Source organism: Zosterops lateralis, assembly GCF_965231275.1.
Source record: "Zosterops lateralis genome assembly, chromosome: 4".
In the NCBI taxonomy this organism is placed as follows: domain Eukaryota; kingdom Metazoa; phylum Chordata; class Aves; order Passeriformes; family Zosteropidae; genus Zosterops; species Zosterops lateralis.
In genome coordinates, this window is record NC_139765.1 from 5,813,244 (window position 1) to 5,819,243 (window position 6,000).

The following is a 6,000-nucleotide window of genomic DNA, read 5'->3' on the forward strand; positions in this document are numbered from 1 at the left end:
ATGCACCATACGAAAAAAAAAAAAAAAAAGTGATTTTCAATCCAGTCTAACTCCATGTCTGTAAGGCTTCCCATTTAATACATCACACAACCCACACCACTTTGTTAGAATAGCAAATTTTTGACATAAGAGTCTTAACTAGAGGCTTTTTATGGCAGCTCAAATTCCTTTCCCTTTCCATGTTCCTTCTACTCCTTTCTGCTCCTCTCTCCTTCTCCTTCCCTTTCCTTCTCCCTCTCCCTCTTCCTTTTCAGAATTTGAAGAGGATTAACCTGCTGCATATTTATAACAGTTCTGAGTTTTGAAAGCTCAAAGCAAGAGCTGAGCACCAACAATAACCAGGAGCTATTATTGTCACTATGAGGTTAAAGTCTCCCAGCCACCTGTGCCTTTAAGAAAGTTTCCCAACAGAAGAATTATGTGCAGTGGAAATGAGTTGTCCTGTTTTTCTACAAAGCCCGAAGTGAACCTTTCTGGGAAGGGAATGATATTTTGTAGCAATGTTTTCTCAAGTACAATTCTTTAGGTTCCCGAGTGATGACACATTGTACAGCAACGCTCTTGGCACGGGGCGTTCATCTGTGAGAAGGGATGCTGGCCCCATTTCTTGCAGCCATTCATTAAATAAAAACACCCCGTGTCATATGTTATGTTCCTCTGAAATGTTTAACGTTTTTAGTGCATGAAATTATATGGTGCCTGGGTGATTTTTTTTTTTTTTTTTTTTTCCCAGAACGCAGCACTAACCTCGAAGTCAGTTACTGAACGTTGTTGGAAGAGGTTGTTATTTTTCATTAGCGTTGTGTTTTGTTTTCATTTGGTAGGAGCCCAGCTTCATGCAATAGGCTTTTTCAGAAATACAGAACTATGTAAATGTGATGCTTACAGCTGACCACAAAGAGGCCGCTCACCAAAAAAATACCCCAACACAAAAACATCTGCATCTGTTAGAATTTTAGGCATTCTGGGTGCTGTTTACATGAGAATCCAGCCCAGTTCTCTTTTTAACTTTTATTTTTCTTTTTCCTTTCTTTTTTCTTCTTTTTCCTTTTTTATTTTTTTTCTGTTTTTTTTTTCTTTTTTTTCTTTTTTTTTTTTCTTTTTTTTTTTTTTTTTTTTCCTTTCCCCAGTGGGCTGTATTAATTGCCTTAGGATCAAGAGGTCTACAAACATCTTCCTTATATAAACAGAGGAACTGGTCTGGCTACTTTCTAAACCCTTTAAGGAAGATGACCCATCTCACATACCAAAATGATGGCATTAAGTAACAGATTACTATCAGGGCTTGGGATCTGAGTTCTGGTTCTGGCTTCCCTTTGCCATGTCACTGCACATTGCTGCAACTCTTGGCACCTCCATTCCTTCCCTCACCCTCTTCCTAATCTGTTTAGAATTTTAGCTGTTGGAAATGCTCTGTTTGTACAGTGCCACATCTTGTTTGTGTTAACCAACCTAGCAAGGGAATTCTACAGCTCCAGGATGCAAAGGCCAGGGCATTGACCTACAGTAATGGGATGTTATTACAGAGGAAGATTGAAAGTGGGTTCTGCAAGCATCTGGCAATGATGAAATTGTTATGAGGTAGGTGACAGGCATTTCAGAGAATCACAGAATCACAGAGTGGCTTGGGTTGGAAGGGACCTTAAAGATCATCCAGTTTTCCACACCCTGTCCCTGGGCAGGGACACCTTCCACTAGCCCAGGTTGCTCAGAGCCGCATCCAACCTGGCCTTGGACACTTCCAGGGATGGGGCAGCCACAGCTGCTCTGGGAAATCTGTACCAGGGCCTCCCCACCCTCACAGGGAAGAATTTCTTCCCAGTATCCAATCTAACTGCTCAATGTGAAGCCATTGCCCCTTGTCCTGTCACTCCAGGCCCTTGTAAAAAGAAGTGCTCCACCACCATCCTTCCAGCCAGGATGGTCCTGCCAGGGCGAGAGCCTCCTGAGCCCAGTTACCAATGGGCTGCATCAGTGCTCCTGACCCTGTTGATGACTGACCTAAACCAGCCAAGCTTAAAAAAGTCGAGCAAGTTGGCAAGTCAAAAAGCAAACATTATTTCACTGAAGCCAGTCTATTGCAAAATGCACTGCAGCCATTATTTCAGTGGCTTATGAGAAAGATGGAAGAAGAGAGGCCTTTTATTTACCAGCACTTGTTCTGGCCTTCCTTAGTAAGGAGTTAAACATTTCTCTGAGCAGAGCCCTAATCTGCTGTGGTTTTGACTCTCACAAGCTGCTTGGTTACTCCCTTTGTTCTTGCTGCCAGCAGCTAAACTGGGACATCTATTCAAAGAGGAGTACCTGAAAGCATCACTTTGGAAGATTTGTCACCTTGTTATCTCTACTTTGAAAGGCTTTTTGAGGGCAGCTTCCACTCAAGATATTTGCAAAGGACAAAGTTATCATTTCAAATATCACGGTTTATATTTAATAACCAAGTTGAATGACAGCAACGAAACATACCTAATACTGTGAGAGGCCCTGGCAAGTCTCCTTTTCTTCTGTTTCCCCCAAGCCTGCAAAAGACACTTGGGAAATCACAAAAGCAGCAAAAGCTACGGTCTGACTCAAAAATTGTTCCTTGGATCTCTGTAACAACCTCCTTAAAGAAATAATTCTATTCCTGATGGTCTCCAGCACTCTCAAGCCATGGTCAACCTCTTAGAACTCCTTTGCCCTCCAAAACCAATGAAAACTGCCAAAAATTAACTCAAGCCCTCATCTGTCCTTGTGGGTGTCTTTTTGAGCCTACAGCACTCTGTTGTTTCATGGGGGGCTGAAGAACCTGAGTGCAGCCAGAGCTTCCCAGGCCAGTAGGGAGCCCTTTTCTTGCAAGTCTTCAGAGCAAACTGTGAGACCTTGCTAGAGCCTGCTTTGGGATTGCCTCGCTCTGGTGTGGTTGGTTTGCTCAGCCCCAGAGATAAAAACAAAACAAAACCCCCAACTCTCAGCATGCAGAAGGGGCTGGTCAGCCACCCAACAGGCCAAGTTGAGCCTGCTGAGAAGTCAGGGCCAGCTCCTCCAAGGCATTCAGGTGTGGAAGCACCTTTGAAAACCTGTCTCTAATGCTCTGTAGAGGGTGGTTGGCAGGAAACCTTCTCAGGGTGCCTGGTGGGAAGGGGGAGGTTGGGATCTAATGGCTCTGAGGGTGCAAAGTAGCTTCAGGGATTTCATAATGCTGGGTTTTCACAAAAACATATTTTTTTCTGCTCTTTTGAGGCTTCCTCCCTACCCACGGGAACCAGAAGCTCGTTCTGCTCTGAAGGAAAGATTCAAGGATTCTGGCAGTAGCATGGCTTCAGGACCATAAGATTTAAGACAAAAGCTAATTGACACAGCAGAACAGTGAATAAGGGCTCACACCAGGAGCTGAGGTCGACTTTGGCTACACAAGGGAGAAGCTGACTTCAGCTCTGGACATATGATCAGGAGAAGTATTTGGGAAGACTTTCCAAAGCCAGATAGGTTGGGTTCAAAGCTACTGAAGTCCTGTTTTCAGCAGTGACTTTAGCACTAGGGTACCTCAACTTCATTACAGATGTACAGACCTCTGAAGTCACATTCTCAAAAGTAGTTACGTCAATATCATGTAACTACATCATTTTGCTGCCTGTGAAAAATGTTTTGACTTAATTGAAATTATTTTAAGTTGGTCCTACCCCTTCTGTGAATGTTTTAAACAATGTTTTAAAATAGCCATTTATTCCTTCTTACAAATTGCAGGTTTTTGTAAGGGTGATCTGGTGGAATCTCTTGGTGAGAACAGCAGCATCTTCTACAGATTTCTCATCTCCCTGCAAATCCTTTGGTAGAAAAAGCTGATGATAATGCTAATAAACTGTTTTTCCTTTGTACATTCAGATATTGGGCATCTGTAAGTTGGGCCCTAGGGGCTAGTTACTTCTGAGCAATTTTACAGAGTTTGTATTTAATTAATAAGTCATTTGATTCTTTTCCTTTTTTGACCTCTAACAAGCGATAACAGCCTATGTTTCAGAAAGTCAAGCACGAGGCTTTATTTTCCCTAGTAAATACTGAACTCTAGGCCTGGAAAAGGGCCAGAGCACACAGGGACAATGTTCCACAGTAACATTTTGTACTTCATTAAAAAATAAATAAATAAATAAAAAATAACAACAACAACTGCCGACTCTCACATTAAATAAAGTGTCTTTCTTTTCCTCCTCCTTTTGTTTTACAAATATTCACTTATTCATTATAGTTCCTGTAAAAATGCCTGCACACATACACATTCACACTGGATTTTTTTCTGCTGAGCAAATGATGTGTTAAGATGTCTCGTATTATTTTTATGAATTTAGTTTGGCTTAGATCAAGCTACTGTGAAAGATCCCTCATCTCAAGGTCTCTGTGGTGAGGGATTTATAGGTAACTAATGGTTTGGATTACTTCAGTTTGGGGGTGCTTCTCTCAAAAAAATCTGCAGAAACCCGTTGCTTCTATGTCCTCTCATAATGAGTACCTTAAAGCTGAGAGACTGCTAAGTCACTCTGGAAAATATTGGCCTGGAAGACTTCACCCATCTGTGCAAATACACCACAATCCAATTAAACTGGCAGACTTTGCAATTATTTGCAGATTTCCACAATCTGGCAGGAGTGAGCAGATACAGCCTGTGTTGCATAAGCGAGTTGTCGCAAGCCAGAGCTCCCCAAAATCCTGGAGGAGGAGTGGGCAGCCTGGTGTGTCCTGCAGATGGGTTAACTCACCAAAGGGATGGGCTTCAGGGCCAAAAGAAACCCCTAAATGAGCTCTCCTGGCCTCAAAAGGGCAGGGTTAAACATTAGCATTTGCTGCACCATCTCCTCTACAACTACAATGTCACAAAACTAATTTAAGAGGTTTCCACGCTTTTCCATCCTTTCCATCCGCTTATTTTTACCTCAGCTTTAAGCAAGGCCTTTAAAATTAAACCAAAATATAAGAAAACAAATTAACAAAAGTAAAAGGATTGTGCAAGGGAAATAATCCAGATGATTTTGCAGCACTGCTACAAACTGTTGTGTTTTCACCACTTAGGAAAAGGGCGGTCAAGAAGTGGCCTTTTCTGAGGAAGGAAAGAAGATGCTAAACTCAGTAGTAACCACAGGACTACTTCCCCAACCTGTGTCAGCCCAGAGTCGTGTTAATGTTTGTGGTAGCAGAGGGAATGAGGGTTGGAGGAGAGGGAAGGTGAGCTGGAGGATTTCTGTGGCAGTGCCCCATCAGAGTGTTTGTAAAGGATGGGATTCCTTTTGCCAGACTGAGATACTCAAAGGCTCAAAAGTACTTTAAGTACTTGGAGTACTCAAAGACTCTTCCAATTCAAAGAAGCAGTGAGTTTGTATCTAACAGCTGATTTGAAACTAATGACATTAGTCCAAGCTTCGTGGTAATGTCTTAAAATCTAGGCCTAGACCCCTGTAAAAAGCCCACCAAAACAAAGTTCTTAAGATTTTCTTTGAAGTCACGATTTTTTCCTCCATCACCATTTCCAGCTGCACATTTTCACCTTCTCCCTCAATGGAGTGGATGCTCCTCTTGGGCAAGGCTTTAGCTAGGTCTGGGAACTGGTAATTTAACTGGTTAAATTAGCAATAAAGGAGGGACAGAGTGGGGGTTTGTTTAATACTCAGTGTATCTCCCAGATATATATATATATATATCACACTATATATCTTAATAAATATATCACACTATATATTTTAAAATTAATATATATATTATTATTCTCTCTATTTCTTTTGTTCTGATATTTACTTATGTCAAGCAACATGAAAATATTTCACCAGAGGAGAACTAACAGGCTCTAAGATAAGCAGTTCAACAGTCTTCTCTGAACATCCATTTAAAAATGGATTAAAGCAGCATGATGTTCTAGCCATGTGGTGTTGGCACCTTCATGGAAATAAGGGAGAAAAGGGATGAAAAAGCAGCAAAGTTAAAAGAAATAGTTCCAGAGCATCATTGTCTACTTGGATAACACAGCTCAGGCTT